General features: G+C 37.1%; 1 protein-coding gene across 19 annotated transcripts in view; it reads left to right on the top strand.

Moving 5' to 3' along the window:
* LCOR (ligand dependent nuclear receptor corepressor) overlaps positions 1 to 16,791 on the top strand; it is a 136,313-nt gene that overhangs the window by 27,080 nt on the left and 92,442 nt on the right. For 3 of the 19 annotated variants that reach the window (XM_067709842.1, XM_067709840.1, XM_067709844.1), the window contains one exon: positions 15,525 to 15,638. The exons of the other annotated variants lie outside the window; for them this stretch is intronic. The gene's annotated coding sequence lies outside the window, so the exon portion shown is untranslated. The remainder of the gene's footprint in view (positions 1 to 15,524; positions 15,639 to 16,791) is intronic. 19 annotated transcript variants of the gene reach the window in all.

Raw genomic sequence — 16,791 nt, 5'->3', positions numbered from 1 at the left:
TTAAGTTTTGACAGTTGTGCATACGCCTGTGACCTCCATCCAAAACAAGATAAAAAACCTCGTGGAAAGTTTACTCCTGTCCTTTTCCAGCCAGTTGCTCACCACCACAATAACTGATTTCTACCACCATAAATTAGTTTTGCCTACATCCTAGATTTCACTAAAAGAATCTTACAGTATGCACTCTTTTTGTGTCTGGCTTCTTTCGCTTAAACAAATATTTGTGTGTGTTGTTACATTAATAGTTCATTCCTTTTTTTAAGTGGATTTATTGAGACATAATTCATATAGCAAATAATTTACCCATTTAATGTATAAAAGTAAATGATTTTTACTATATTCATGGAGTTGTATAATCATTACCACAATGAGATTTTAGAACATGTTTGTCACCCCAATGGGTATCATTATATTCGGTTTACAGATGAGAACCCATACCCATTTAGCAGTCACTCCTTATCCTGTCCCCTATCTTTCTAACCCCCCAGCCATAGACAATTACTTATTTACTTTGTCTCTATAGATTTGCCTATTCTGGACATGATTAGTTCATTCTTTTTTTTTTTTGCGATACGTGGGCCTCTCACTGTTGTGGCCTCTCCCGCTGCGGAGCACAGGCTCCGGACGCGCAGGCTCAACGGCTGTGGCTCACGGGCCCAGCCGCTCTGTGGCATGTGAGGCTTGAACCTGTGTCCCCTGCATTGGCAGGCGAACTCTCAACCACTGCGCCACCAGGGAAGCCCCAGTTCATTCTTTTTTATTTTATTTTATTTTTTTCATCTTTTTTGGAGTATAATTGCTTTACAATGGTGTGTTAGTTTCTGCTTTATAACAGTGAATCAGTTATACATAGGTTCCCATATCTCTTCCCTCTTGTGTCTCCCTCCCTCCCACCCTCCCTGTCCCACCCCTCTAGGTGGTCACGGAGCACCGAGCTGATCTCCCTGTGCTATGCGGCTGCTTCCCACTAGCTATCTGTTTTACGTTTGGTAGTGTATATATGTCCATGCCACTCTCTCACTTTGTCACAGCTTACCCTTTCCCCTCCCCATATCCTCAAGTCCATTCTCTAGTAGGTCTGTGTGTTTATTCCCATCTTACCCCTAGGTTCTTCATGACTTTTGTTTTTTCTTAGATTCCATATATATGTGTTAGCATACGGTATTTCTCTTTCTCTTTCTGACTTATTTCACTCTGTATGACAGAGTCTAGGTCCATCCACCTCATTACAAATAACTCAATTTCGTTTCTTTTTATGGCTGAGTAATATTCCATTGTGTATATGTGCCACATCTTCTTTATCCATTCGTCTGATGATGGACACTTAGGTTGCTTCCATGTCCTGGCTGTTGTAGAGCTGCAGTGAACATTTTGGTACATGACTCTTTTGAATTATGGTTTTCTCAGTATGGTTTGCCCAGTAGTGGGATTGCTGAGTTCATTCTTTTTTATTGCTGAGTAGTATTCCATTGTATGGATATAGCACAGTTTGTCTGTTTCATTGCTGATGGACATTTGGGTTGTTTCCAGTTTGGGGTTTCTATAAAGATACTCCATAAACATTTTTGTTTAAGTCTTTTTGTTTCTCTTGGGTGAATACTTAGGAATGGAATTGCTGGGTCATAGGGTAGAAATGTATACTTAACTTCATAAGAAACTGCCAAACAGCTCTCCAAAGAAGTTAAATCTCCACATTACATTCCCCCAACAATGTATGTAGAGACCAGTTAGTCCACGTCCTCACAAATATTTGGTGTTTGTCAGTCTTTCCTATTTTGACCTTCCTAGTGGTTGTGAAATGGTATCTGATTGTGATAATGTTTTATTTTTGTTGATTTGTAAAAATACTTTATATAATTAATATAATTTTTTATATATATATATATAAACACTGACATTTGCTCTTAAAAAATGTAAAGTTAGAAATAGATATCTGTGGGGAGCTACTGTAACATGGAGTTTCTGAGTCTCCAAAATATTTTTTTAGAGAATCAGAATAGAAAAAGTTCACTTTATTTAGACCTTTTCTAAGGAGATTGCCACAGTAGTTGGTTCATTGTTGAACTATGAAACAATTCCCTGTAGGCAGGGAAGAATAACTGCTTTTAGGAGGTATAACTTACAAAACAGCAATAACAGCAACCAAATTCAGTAACTTTCAAAAGTCACAATACCTGCCATTTCATAGAGTTCAAGATAGAATCATGGTTCTCAATTCATCTCCTCCCTAGGAAGTTTTGTCACTTTTGGTAGAGTCCCAAATGGACCCAAATAGTCTGTGCCACATAGAATCATTCTTTCTCACCAGTAAGACACCTGAAATGAGAACTGCCCCTAAACTAGCTCTATAGTTTGCTCTCCAGAAGTTGTCTCACAATCTGTAGCTAACTCACATTCTGTGTCCGATAGTCCACATAGCTAGAGTTAGGTGTGAACTCCATTGTTAGGGCACATGTGGCTTACATCATAACTTCAGTGTCAGTAACAAGTATTGCTGAGCCTGCAGAAATTTCAGAGAGCTTGGGACAGGGTACCATCAGCATCAGCAGCCATAATTTAGCTTTTACATCATGGAGTCTTTAGAAAACCAGCCTTTTGGTTGACTGGGAGACATTCATGAGCTTTCACCAGCCTTTCTTGCTTGTGGAAAAGACAACATGGGGCATTTGATGACCCTGAAGGAATTTTGTTGAAAATGATTTACTGGGTGTGAACCTTTACTAAAGTGGAAAGCTTTCCAGATAGTCTAGGAATATTTATTATTAAGCGTATATATCTCCCATGTGATAAAACTGTTAGACATCTGGTCCCTTTTCGTAGAGATCAGTATGCTGACATCTTAGATCTTAAAAGAGGCTTGCAAATTTTCCTCACTTTGTAAAAGTTTTTATCACCACTATATACTCCATCATTGAAGATTCTTTATGATTTTTGCCTATCTGTATTCCAGCCAGTCTTTTATTCACACTGCCAATGTAATTTTTCTAAAATATGCCATTATCCTGTCAGAAATCCTTCAGACATTCCCCATCGTCTTCAGGATAAAATCCAGACTTTAACGTGGCTTTCCAGGAGCATCTTAGCCTGCTGCTTACAGTTTTACCTAATTTATTTCCATGTCCCAATAATCAGCATGATAATAGCTAACATTTATATAGTACTTACTTTATATACCAAGCACTGGCCCAGGCAGTCATAATAAACTGCCTGTATTCCTCAGGTAGATCATGTACTCCCATGTCATACCTTTTGCTCACTCTGTACTCTGGAGTACTCTTTATCAGGCTGTTCTGTATAATAATACCTGCTTGTTCTTTCACACTCCATTCAGACATCACTTCTTGGAAGCTGATCCCAAACTCATTTTCTGCACCCCACCCCCAATCCTCACCTCTTAAAATTGTTCCGAGATGTCAGGGCAATGCACATGTAATATCTAGCATTAAGCAGAACAGAGAGTTTTTCCTCCCTGTGCTACATCTTCTCTTTAGCGAGCATGGTTCAGTAGGACTGCCTTGCCCAAGTTTAAGGGCATAGAGAATGGAGTTTATGACTATTCATCATCAACATCACCTCCTCAAACCCTGTGTTTGAAAACACTTGGGTCCAGAGGCAAAATTCTTAAGTCTCGTAATAAGTAAGATAGTCATTGCCTTTGAAGATCCCAAAGTCTAATGGAAATAGATTTATAAACAGCTAATTATAACTAGCTAAATCAGAGATTTAAATATTGAAAAAAGCCATAAAAGAATTAGAAGAAGCATAGGCAGTTTTTTTCTATCATAGTGAATTTGGGAAGGCCTTCAGATCTAAACTGAGAATTATAAAGGAAATGATTGCTTTATTTAAAAATTAAGTATATTTTACATGACAAAAAATGCTATAAAATCAAAAAGGAAATAGAGGAATAAGATTGCAGCTTTTATTAATATATAATCTCTACCATATATTAAAATGAACTTGTAAAATTCAGAAAGCAAAAAGGATTACTAGCCCACTAGAAAAATGGATGAGAAAATGAATAGGGATTTCACAAAGAATTCAAAGAGATCAATAAACATGAAAATTGTTCAAGATTAATTATAATTGAGGAATTGCAAATTTAAACTGCAAGTTAAAATCTTCTGCCTATCATGTTAAGGTAAGTTGTGTCAAAAGTTCATGAAGCCATCTCAAAGGTGCTCCCACTGGCCTAAGATGAAAAACGTGAATGTAAAAAAAGTAAGGACTGGGCTTCCCTGGTGGCGCAGTGGTTGAGAGTCCACCTGCAGATGCAGGGGACACAGGTTCGTGCCCCGGTTCGGGAAGATCCCACATGCCGCGGAGCGGCTGGGCCCGTGAGCCATTGGCCGCTGGGCCTGCGCGTCTGGAGCCTGTGCTCCGCAACGGGAGAGGCCACAACGGTGAGAGGCCCGCGTACCGCCAAAAAAAAAAATAAAAAATGAAAAAAAATAAGGACTGCAGTAGGTTGAACTATACCAAATGAGTAAAATTCCAGGAGTGCATAATGATATTTTAAAAATAAAAAGCAAAAATAACTATTGATAACCTTTGGAGATTTCAAGGGTGTTAACTCATTCTTATGAAAATTTATGCATAGAAAGTAGGATGTATTTTGTTGCAGAATGTATTCAAACTAAACAAACAGTTGATAGCAGAAAGCTCTTCTTTACTGAAGAATTTCAGTTAATAAATGAGGAAGGAATGAAGGTATTAGAAAAGTCACCACTTTGTGCCCATAGTACAATAATAGATCTAGGCAGATTATTGATGTATACTAAAATTATTAGGTGAAAGGTGATAGGTAACTTTATAATGGTGGGTTCAAGTTAATACCCAGAATTCACTGTTCAGTCTTAGCATCACTGAAAGTAGAACAGGCAGATATATGTCTCTTGATTTGATAAAATAGGAAAGACATAGCGCTACTTGCGAAGTATTCTACCCTACAAAAATTAACATGAATCTAATCATGAAAAGTAAAAGAGGGCAATTAGATCATGTAAGGTGTATTAGGCTGTTGTTGTGAGGACTTTGGGTTTTTTGGGTGCAGGTGTGGGATATGTCCCTAATGGCCTCTTTCTCCCATAATTTACTTTAATCCTTTGAAGTAAAGCTCAGCTGCATTTCGGACAGTCAAACCTGATTTTATTTCCTTTATTTTTTAGAGCAGTTTAAGGTTCACAGCAAAATTGAGGGGAAGATAGAACTTTTGGCTTTTACTATGAGTAAAATCAGGAGCATGCTAGGTTTTTGAGCAGGAGACTGACATGATGATCTGGCTTAATTTTAACAAACTACCTGACTGCTGTGTCGAGAATCGGCCGGGAGAAGGGGGAGCAGGAGTATTAGTACAAATACCACGTTGGAAGATTTTGCGTTTGTCCAGGTGAGAGTTGGGTTGCTTGCACTGGATACTAGTAGAGCAGGGGTCCCCAATCCCTGGGCCTTGGGCAGGTACCTCTTAGGAACTGCACCCTCTTAGGAACTGGGCCACACAGTGAGAGATGAGTGAAGCTTCATCTGCCACTCCCCATCACTTGCATTACTGCGTGAACCATCCCACCCACCCGTCCCGTGGAAAAATTGTCTTCCACAAAACCGGTCCCTGGTGCCAAAAAGGTTGGGGACTGCTGTAGTACAGTAAGGGAGAAGTGATTAGGACTGTAAATATATTAAATTGGCAGAGATTGGTTAGGATTAGTAGGGGCAACATAATTTCTGATTAGATTAATGTGGGGCATGAGAGAGAGGAGATAAGGAGGACTATAAAGGTTTTGGTTCAAGCAATTCAAAGTGCAGGGTTGCCTTTAACAAAGGTGGGAGAGACTGTGAGTGGAGCAGGTTTGGAAGAGAAGATAAAGAATTCAATTTTGAGTCTCTTCCACATAGTAGGTATGTATTATGAATATAGTACTGCTGAATATTAAGAACCAAGGATATGAGACAGCTGCCATGAGAAGGCCTTTCATTGTCAGTTTCACATTGTTCCTTATCTGTGTGAGTTCTCACTTCATGAGCCTGACATTGTTTCTGTATTTTTTTTTGTTTTTCCATTTAAGATTTGTGCATATAATACCTACTTTGTGCCAGGTACTATTCTCTCTAATTTCTCAAATACTAATTTTTTAAATCCTCATAAAAACCTTGTGAGGTAAGTGTATTGCATGTTTCAGAGCTGAGGCACTGAGAAATTAAGGAACTTGCCAAAGGTCACACAGCTCGAAAAGGTAGAGTTAGGACTCATACCCACACAGCTTAGTTCCAGAGTAAAAATGAGTTAAATAAAGTGAACCTATTAGGCTGCAAGTGCTGATACAAAAGCTGTAGAAATTATATCTCAAGGTGCTCTTAACCTAGGCAGGTTTTTATGTGAGGTCTTCTTGAATGTAATGGTTATCTAAGTAGGAAAATATCTATCAATACTGAATCTTTATCCATACCTCAACATAATAAAGGCCATATATGATAAGCCCACAGCTAACATTGTACTCACCAGTGAAAAGCTGGAAGCATTTCTTTTAAGATCAGGAACAAGACAAGGATGTCCACTCTCACCACTTTTATTCAACATGTATTGGAAGTCCTAGCCACAGCAATCAGACAAGAAGAAGAAAGAAAAGAATTCCAAATTGGAAAGGAAGAAGTAAAACCATCACTGTTTGCAGATGACATACTATACATAGAAAATTCTAAAGACACCACCAAAAAACCACTAGAGCTCATCGATGAATTTGGTAAAGTCGCAGGATACAAGATTAATACACAGAAACCTGTTGCATTTCTATACACTAACAGTGAACTATCAAAAAGAGAAATTAAGGAAACAATCTCATTTACCATTGCATCAAAAAAAATAAAATACCTAGGAATAAATCTCTACCTAAAGAGATTAAAGACCTGTACTTGAAAAACTGTGACACTAATGAAAGAAATTGAAGATGGCACAACAGGTGGAAAGATACATCATGTTAATGGATTGGAAGAATTAATATTGCTAAAATGACCATATTACCCAAGGTAATCTACAGATTCAGTGCAATCCCTATCAAAATACTAAGGGCATTTTTCACAGAACTAGAACAGATAATTTTAAAATTTGTATGGAAACACAAAAGACCCCAAATAGCCAAAACAATCTTGAGAAAGAAGAACAGAAGTGGAGGAATCATGCTGCCTGACTTCAGATTATAATACAAAGCTACAGTAATCAAAACAGTATGGTACTGGCACAAAAACAGACATACAGATCTATGGAGCAGAATAGAGAGCTTGGAAATAGACCCACGCACTTATGGTCAATTTATGACAAAGGAGGCAAGAATATACAGTGGAAAAAAGACAGTCTCTTCAGTAAGTGGTGCTGGGAAAACTGGACAGTTACATGTAAAAGAGTGAAGTTAGAACATTCTCTATGCCATGTGTAGACCCAAAATGGATTAAAGACCTAAATGTAAGACTGGAAACCATAGAACTCCTAGAAGAAAACATAGGCAGAACATTCATTGACATAAATCATAGTTTGTTTTTTTTTTTGGATCTCTCTCCCCATGCAAAGGAAACAAAAGCAAAAATAAACAAATGAGACCTAATTAAACTTAAAAGCTTTTGCACAGCAAAGGAAACCATGGACAAAACAAAAAGATAACCTATTGAATGGGAGGAAATATTTGCAAATGATATAACCCATAAGGTGTTAATATCCAAAATATATAAACAGCTCATAGAACTCAACATCAAAAAAAAAATCCAATTTAAAAATGGGCAGAATACCTGAATAGACATTTTTCCAAAGAAGACATACAGATGGCCAAAAGACAATGAAAAGATGCTCAACATCGTTAATCATTAGAAAAACATAAATCAAAGCCACAGTGAGATATCACCTCACACCTGTCAGAATGGCTGTCATCAGAAAGACCACAAATAATAAATGTTGGTAAGGATTTGAAAAAAAAGGAACCCTTGTACACTATTGGTGGGAATGTAAATTTGTGTAGCCAGTATGGAAAATATGGAGGTTTCTCAAAAAAAACTAAAAATAGAACTACCATGTGACCCAGCAATTCCACTCCTGAGTATTTTATCTGGGAAAAAAAAAGAAAAGAAAACTCTAATTCAAAAAGATACACTCACCCCAGTGTTCATAGCAGCATTATTCACAGTTGCCAAGATACGGAAGTAACCTAAGTTGTGTCCATCAGCAAATGAATGGATAAAAAAAATGGGGGTGTGTGTGTACACACACTCAGTGGAATACTAATCAGCCATAAGGAATGAGATTTTGCAATTTACAACAACATGGATGGACTTGGAAGGTATTATGCTAAGTGAAATAAGGCAGAGAAAGACATACTGTATGATGTTACTTATGTGTAGAATCTAATGAATTTAACAGAAAAGAAACACAGATATAAAGAACTAACTAGTAGTTACCGTGGGGAGGGGCAAGATAGGGGTAGGGGATTAAGAGGAATAAACTATGTATAAAATAAATAGGCTGCAAGGTTGTATAGTACAACACTAGGAATATAGCCAATATTTTATAATAACTATAAATGGAATATAACCTTTAAAAATTGTGAATCACTATGTTGTACACCTGAAACTTACATAATGTTATACATCAACTATACCTCAGTTTAAAAAGAAAAACAGTGCATCTTTATCATTCTGTTTACATGTCTGGCATGTTGCAAGTATTGGTTTGGGATTTGTGGACTGATGTTATTCTGGGTGCTTCATATTTTCTCCTATTTAATGTTGTGTCAGTTGCTTGACTGATAATGTTGAAAATCCTTAAGGAGTTGGCTGGCCTCTTTGCATTCAGTTATTGATTTTACTCCTTTTTGTTTTTTGGCTCCACCGCTTTCTTAGTTCCCCAACCAGGGATTGAACCTGGGCCCCAGCAGTGAAAGCCCCAAGTCCTAACCACTGGACCTCCAGGGAATTCCTTGGTTTTACTTCTTTTACTCCTTTCATTGCCCCAAAAGGCAGTGTAGCTTTTTAGTTCAGATTCCTCTTTAGTAATCTTGATGAACTTTCTGTCAGTTTGAAATGATACAGTTTTGCAAAGTGTTTTATATTAATTTGTTTTTCCTTGAGGATATACTCAATCTCTACAAGGTGATGATGATGATGGCTAGCCTTTTTAGGTTAATATTCTTGAGGACCACATAATAAGTGTAAAACAGTGTATGATTTAATTCAGCTTTTCTTTCTTGGCATTAGTGAGCCATCAGTACAGTTTCTGGGGGAAAAAATGCCAATCCTTATTTATCCAGATTGAATATAACACTTAGTATTTGTTTCTTGTATTGAATGCAGGTGAACCACTGAGCACAGATGATTATTTGAGTGGCTGTCAATTCTCCCAAAGATTTCATATAATGGACACCATTCTAGATGCGTAGACAAGAAGTAAATTCATTATATAGAAGGATGCTTTAGGGTATTTGGGTTTATTTCTCTCAGGGAACCTGATTGAGAACGGCTGATCTGGGCTGTGGTCTGTTTTTGTAAGGCTCAAGAGCTAAGGATTTTAAGGGTTATGTAAAAAAAAAAAAAAAAAAAAGCAGGAACAGAGACTATATATGGCCTGCAACACCTAAAATATTTACTATATAGCCTTTTACAGAAAAGGTTTGTCCAGCTCTCCTCTAAGAGGAGAATACTTAAATTTGAATCCCAGCTTCTCCTTTTTGTATCTGTTTGACCTTAGTATCTGCCTCTATAAATGGGGGATAGTAATAATACCTGTCTCATCCGGAGCCTGTGCTCCGCGGCGGGAGAGGCCACAACAGTTAGAGGCCCGCATATCGCAAAATAAATAAATAAATAAATAAATAAAATATCCTGACTAATAATACCTGTCTCAGAATTTTTGGGAAGATTACATAAAATAATGAATGTCAAGTTTAAAAATACAACTTTAGTGAATGTTAGCTGGCATTATTATAATTCTGTAATATGTGATATAAAATGATAATGATGTTTGTATGTTGCTTTTATGAATATGGTGTTTAGCAAATAATCAAGTCTGCTCTTCTGTTGGGATGTGAAGCAATGGTAAATTGAGAACATTAGCCAGTATTTTTGGTACCATGATATTTGATATATTCTTATAGTGGGACTATCCTCTTAAAAACCATTAAGTCTGTTACCCACTAAACACCACATTTTGGTGACCGTAATTAAGTATTTCTCAAGGTATTTCTCTTTTCTTTGAATAGCACTAATTTAATTTTTTTATTTGATAATAGCTTCCTCATCGCTTGAGTTTTGATACCCTAGAGAAACAGTTGTCAAACCTTTTGGGTCTTAAGACCCCTCAAAAATTATTCAGTTCTTTGAAGAGCCGTTGTATTAATAATTTATTTGAAAATAACAATAATCAACCTATTACATGTTAACATTTTAGTGAAAATCATTGTTTTCCAAAACAAAAAACTTAAGTGGGAAAGGGAGCATTGTTTGTACATTTTGCAAATTCCTTTAAAGTCTGTGTTAATAGAAGATAGCTGGATCCCTGTATCTACTTTTTCATTCAACTATTGCATATGTTATTTTCGTTGAAGAAAATCTAGTCTCATACAGAAATGTTGTTGGGAAAGGGAGAAATATTTTAATAGTCTTGCAAATAACTGTGGATGTTTTTCTTCGATACAACACCAAAACTTCATGAGTGATGTTTTTTTCTTTTTAATTAATAAAGTCTGTTTTTTAGAGCAGTTTTAGGTTCACAGCAAATTGAGCAGAAAGTACTAAGAGTTTCCATATACACATAAACTCCCCACTATAGGCATGTAGAACCACAGTGGTACATTTATCACAACTGATGAACCTACATTGACCCATCATTATCACCCAAAGTCCATAGTTTACATTAGCGTTCATTCTTGTACATTCTGTGGGTTTTGACACATGTATCCACCATTGTAGTATCGTATAGAATAGTTTCACTGCCTTAAAAATCCTCTGTGCTCTGCGTATTCATCCCTCCTTTCGCCCCAGTCCTGGCAACCATTGATCTTTTTACTGTCTCCATAGTCTCGCCTTTTTCAGAATGTTCAGAATATAGTATGTAATCTTTTCAGGTTGGCCTGTTTCACTTAGTAATATGCATTTAAGTTTCCTCCGTGTCTTTTCATGATTTGATAGCTCATTTTTTTTTAGCACTGAATAATAATTCTGTGTCTGGATATTCCACAGTTTATCCACTCACCTGAAGGACATCTTGGTTTCTTCTAAGTTTTAGCAATTATGAATACAGCTGCTAGAAACATCTGTGTACAGGTTTTTTTTGTGGCCATAAATTTTCAGATCATTTGAGTAAATACCAAGGAGTGCAGTTGCTGAATCGTATGGTAGGAGTATGTTTCATTTGTAAGAAACTGCTAAATTGTCTCCCAAGGTGGCTATACCATTTTGCATTATTCTCAGCAATGAATGAGAATTCCTGTTCTTTCACATCCTCAGCAACTTTTGGTGTTCTCAGGTGTTGTTGTTTTTTTTTAATTAATTTATTTTTGGGTCTTCGTTGGGTCTTCGTTGCTGCAGGCAGGCTTTGTCTAGCTGTGGCGAGTGGGGGCTACTCTTCGTTATGGTGCGCGGGCTTCTCTTTGTTACGGTGGTGCGCGGGCTTCTCATTGCGGTGGCTTCTCATGTTGCAGACCACAGGCTCTAGGTGCGCGGGCTTCAGTAGCTGTGGCTTGCAGGCTCTAGAGTGCAAGCTCGGTAGTTGTGGTGCACGGGCTTAGTTGCTCCGTGGCGTGTGGGATCTTCCCGGACCAGGGCTTGAACCTGAGTCCCCTGCATTGGCAGGCAGACTCCTAACGACTGCGCCACCAGGGAAGCCCCTCAGGTGTTTTTTTATTTTGAGAATTTGGGTTGGTTATGTTCTACTTAAAGTTGTAATATGGAGTATTTTAAAATTTATTCTACATTTTTGTCAGTAAGAATGCCTTGTTCTAATATTTCTTGATATATGTTCCCCTTAATGGTTTTAAAGACTGTGTCATATATTATTCCAGTTCTTTATATTTGTTGTTATTAAACTACACACAGAATTTCAAGGATCAGTTCATCACTATATTGTAGGGATACTATTTAGTGTATAATATTCTTCCTAGAGATACCCGGCAGTTCTCTGGTGTTTTCTTTTCACTGTTATAACACACTTTGTAGTAATTGTAGATTCAAAGAACATGATATAGTAACATCTAGTACTTACTGATTACTTAGTGTCAGTCATTGGATAAATATAATTTGAGGTTTTTTCCTTAAATGTATTCATTTGTACTTACACGAACATACTAGTCTTTATTCTGCAGAGACTTCAGAGATTTTACTGGACTATTTATCTAGTCTTTTGTGCTATCTGTTACTACTCCACTCTGCATCTCTTTCTGAGCACTGGTAATAATTAGACTAAATGCTGAAGTATCCTATTGCTTTCACTTCTCTAGTCAAAAAGTCGCCACTTGTTTCCTATCTTTAAACCAGTATTTGCACATAACCGTATAATCTGTTCCTCAGCAAACTGAGAACTAAAGAAATGCCACAGTATTCTGAAGATGTATCTATTAATTGGAGTTTCATTGCAGTTTTTCACTGCCACACACTTGCAGTAAAAAATGCCACTTTAACCTATGAATGCCGTTGATGACACAGAAATACTGCTTTTACTAAAACTCAGCCCTTGAGTACACATCTTGTTAATATTATATGTGATGAAATGGGAAGTATGCATAAAGCACTTACGTGATTGTTTGAGTTTGAGCTAAATTAGATGCTTTTTTTTTTCATGGAACACCGTTTTACTTGGAAGAATGTCTGACAAACTGATTATTCAGACTTTAGTATTTGACAGACATTTTCTCAAAAATGAATGAAATGAGCCTGTTATACAGGGTGGAGAGGGGAGGAAATAACAGTATTTGTTTGCCAGTGATAATATTCCAGCTTCAAGAAAAAATTAGAATTTTGGAAAACATACTATCCACTACTGTTGAGTGTGACAACTCCCCTTTAAAAACTTTTCTGATGAGATTAGTGGTCATATTAACAAACGTAATTTTTTTATTTGGTGGGATATGGTACAATGAAATATGTCTACATTGGAAGAGTCACATAATTCAGTGAAATAGTACTTTCCAAATGGCCAGTACCTGACATAAATCAAGCATAGGTCATGGATCCTTTCCAAGTGCAAAATAGGCCAATGGAGTTTTTGGTAGCAAAGATTTTATTTTTGAATTAACATATAGAAAAATTGATCATTTTTGTGTGCAGTTCTAGGAATTTTACTCTATGTATAAATTTGTATACCCACCACCACATTCAAGATGCAGAATAATTCCATTATCCCAAAGAACTCCTGTGTGCTCTTCTTTTGTAATTACCCCTTTCCAAACCTCTGGCAACCTCTGATCTGTTCTTCATTACTACAGTTTTGTCTTTTTGAGAATGTCATATAAATGGAATCATATATATAGAAAGTAACCATTTGAGACTGGCTTCATTCACTCAGCATAATGCCTTTGAGAGTCATCCATGTTTCAGCTATCAATATTCATTTCTATTTTAAAAAATTAAAGTTCACCATTTTAATCATTTTAAAGTGTATCATTTAGTAGTTTTTACTACACTCACAGTGTTGTACAACCATCACCACTATCAAATTTTATAGCATTTTCATTACCCCAGATACCCCATACCCATTATAGTCACTCCCTCCTTCCCCTCCCCCATCCTCTGGCAATCACTAATATCCTTTCTGTCTCTATGGGTATGCCTATTCTAGACATTCTATATAGAGTCATATAACATATGACCTTTTGTGTCTGGCTTCTTTTAGCATATTACTTTTGAGGTTAATCCATAATACAATACATATCAGTATTACATTCCTGTATTAGTCAGCTCAGGCTGCGGTCATAAAATGTTGAATGTCTTAAACAGCAGATATTAATTTTCTCACATTCCAGATCAAGGTCCAGCATGATTGGTTTCTTGTGAGTACTCTCTTTCTGGCTTGTAGATGCCCACCTTCTCACTATGCCCTCAGATGGCCCTTTCTCTGTAATCAAGTGGGAGTAAGGGGCTCTCTCTGGTATCTCCTTTTTTATTTATATATTTTTATTTTTTATTTTTATTTTTATTTTTTTTTCAGTACGCAGGCCTCTCACTGTTGTGGCCTCTCCCATTGCAGAGCACAGGCTCCGGACGTGCAGGCCCAGCTGCCATGGCTCCCAGGCCTAGCTGCTCCACAGCATGTGGGATCTTCCTGGACCGGGGCATGAACCCGTGTCCCCTGCATCGGCAGGCAGACTCTCAACCACTGCACCACCAGGGAAGCCCTATATATTTTTATTTTTTATTGAAGTATAGTTGATTTACTGTGTTTCAGGTATACAGCGAAGTGATTCAGTTATACATACATATATAAATATGTACTCTTTTTCAGATTCTTTTCCATTATAGGTTATTACAAGCTATATAGTTCCCTGTGCTATACAGTAGGTCCTTGTTTATCTATTTTATATATAGTAGTGTGTATCTGTTAATCGCAAATTCCAAATTTATCCCTACACCCCCTCTTTCCTCTTTGGTAACCGTAAGTTTGTTTTCTGTCTGTGAGTCTATTTCTCCTTTGTAAATAAGTTCATTTGTATCCATTTTTAAGATTCCTCTTATAAGCAGTATTATGTGATATTTGTCTTTCTCTGATCTACTTCATTTAGTATAATGATATCTCTTCTTATAAGGACACTAATCCTATCAGATCAGCTCCGATTTCCCCTTAACCTTAATTAAAATAAAGTTACATTGGGGAGTTCCCTGGTGGTCCAGTGGTTAGGACTTGGCACTTTCACTGTTGTGGCCCGGGTTCGATCCCTGGTTGTGGAACTAAGATACTGCAAGCCGCACAGCATGGCCCCCCCAAAAAAAAGTTACATTGGCGGTTAGGATTTCAACATACATATGGGGAGGTACAAGCATTCAGTCTATAACAATTCCTTTCTGTTTTTTTTTAAATTTATTTATTTATTTTTGGCTGCGTTCTAGTTGCAGTGAGCAGCGGCTACTCTTCGTTGTGGTGCGTGGGCTTCTCATTGCGGTGGCTTCTCGTTGCGGAGCATGGGCTCTAGGCACGTGGGCTTCAGTAGTTGTGGCACACGGGCTCGGTAGTTGTGGCTCATGGGCTCTAGAGTGCAGGCTCAGTAGTTGTGGCGCATGGGCTTAGTTTCTCCGCGGCATGTGGGATCTTCCCGGCCCAGGGCTCCAAGCTGTGTCCCCTGCATTGACAGGCGGATTCTTAACCACTGCGCCACCAGGGAAGTCCAAACAATTCCTTTTTATGGCTGAATATTATTACGTGGTATGCTTAAACCCTGTTTTGTTTATCCATTCATCAGTTGCTGGACATTTGGGTGTTTCTGCTTTTTGGCTATTACAAATATTGACGCTGTGAACGTTCCTGTAACAAGTTTTGTTTGAACACCTGTTTTCATTTCTCTTAGGTATATACTTGGGAGAGGAATTGCTGGGTCACATGGTAATTCTATATTTAGCTTTTTGAGGAACCATCAAACTTCCACAGCATCTGCATCATTTTGCATTCCCGTCAGCAACATGTGAGGTCCCAATTTCTTTTATCTGTTTTTTTGTTGTGTTGTAAGAGTTCTTTTTATATTCTGGATGCTGGACTCTTATCATATATATGATTTGCGAAAATTTTCTCCTATTTTTTTCACTTTATTCATAATATTGTTTGATTCATAGAAGTTTTTAATTTTTGTGAAGTTTAGCGTTAAATATTTTGTTGTTTGTACTTTTGGTGTTATATTTAAGAATCCATTGCTACATCCAAAGTCACAAAGATTTACCCCTGTTTTCCTTTTAAGAGTTTTATGGTTTTCTCCCTTATGTTTAGATCTTTGATACATTTTGGGTTAATTTTTATATATGGTGTGAGGTCAAGAATCTAATAACTTCATTCTTTTGCGTGTGGTTATCCAGCAGTCCCGGCGTCATTTGTTGAAAAGGCAATTCTTTCCCCACTGAATAGTCTTGACATCCTTGCCAAAAATCAGTTGACCATTGATGTATGGATTTACTTCGGATTCTCAGTTCTGTTCTATTGGTCTATATGTCTATTCTTGTGCCAGTACCACGCTTTTCTGATTATTGTGGCTTGTAATAGTTTTTGAAACCAGGATGTGTAAGTCCTCCAACTTCGTTCTTCTTTTTGTTCAGCTTTCTTTAAAACATGATTGTTCTGGCTGTTTTGGCTCCCTTGCAGTTTCATATGAATTTTAGGGTCAGTCTGTCAGTTTCTGCCAAAAGCATTTTGGTAGGGATTGCATTGAATCTGTAGATCAATTTGGGGATCTGTAGATCTTAACAATATTATAGACAATAACAATCTGTAGATCTTAACAATAACAATCTGTAGATCTTAACAATATTAAGCATTCTGATCTAGGAACATAGGATGTTTTTCCATTTATTTAGGACTTCTTTCTTTCAACATTGTTTTGCAGTTTTTAGTGTACAAGTCTTCCACGTCCTTGGTTAAATTTATTCCTAAGTATTTTATTCATTTTGATAATATTGGAAATGGAATTGTTTCCTTCATTTCAGATTGTTCATTGCTAGTGTATAGGTATTCATTGCTAATGTACAGAAATACAAATGATTTTTGCATGTTCTTGTATCTGGCAACCTTGCTGAACTTGTTTATTAGATCTAATAGTTTTTCTTCAGGATTTCCTATGTATAAGATCA

The sequence above is a fragment of the Pseudorca crassidens genome, chromosome 16 (assembly GCF_039906515.1).
Source record: "Pseudorca crassidens isolate mPseCra1 chromosome 16, mPseCra1.hap1, whole genome shotgun sequence".
Classification (NCBI taxonomy): domain Eukaryota; kingdom Metazoa; phylum Chordata; class Mammalia; order Artiodactyla; family Delphinidae; genus Pseudorca; species Pseudorca crassidens.
Note: the sequence above shows the minus strand (reverse complement) of the source record. Positions and strands in the feature narration are given on the sequence as shown.